The sequence below is a fragment of the Buceros rhinoceros genome, unplaced genomic scaffold (assembly GCF_000710305.1).
Source record: "Buceros rhinoceros silvestris isolate BGI_N320 unplaced genomic scaffold, ASM71030v1 scaffold10822, whole genome shotgun sequence".
Taxonomy (NCBI): Eukaryota; Metazoa; Chordata; class Aves; order Bucerotiformes; family Bucerotidae; genus Buceros; species Buceros rhinoceros.
Genome location: NW_010400709.1, coordinates 1,177 through 1,652, shown reverse-complemented (window position 1 = coordinate 1,652; position 476 = coordinate 1,177).

The following is a 476-nucleotide window of genomic DNA, read 5'->3' as shown; positions in this document are numbered from 1 at the left end:
CGGGGGCAGCCAAGCCAGTCCTGTCCCTCCCTCCCTCCCTCCCAGGAGACTGAAGTTCTGTGCGTTCCTTGTCCCGTTTCCCGTGTTTCTGGTCCGTGTAGCAATGTGCATTAGGTCTGGTGTGCGGGCTCAGGCAAACAGGCCTTTTGTCGTCGTGTTCGCTGTCCTCCATGCCTACTGTTAACCCGTCAAAATAAAGACAGTGCTGAGGAAAAAGTTTGCCCATCCCTTGTGTGCTTGGGGACAGACTTCGCATGTTCAGATGGGAGCTGGGACAGGAGTCAGTGGGAGAGCCTCACCCTGCGTGCCCTGGGTGGAGATGGACCCGCGTCCCTCCTTGGTCCAGGCTCCTGTCCCGCTCCTGTCAGACCCCAGCGCCTGTGCTGGGCCTCCCCACTTTTTTTTTCCCATCCGTGGGGACAGAAAGGGGGGCTCTTGGTGGAAACCAGGGCCGGGCTGGCAGTACACGGGGTACA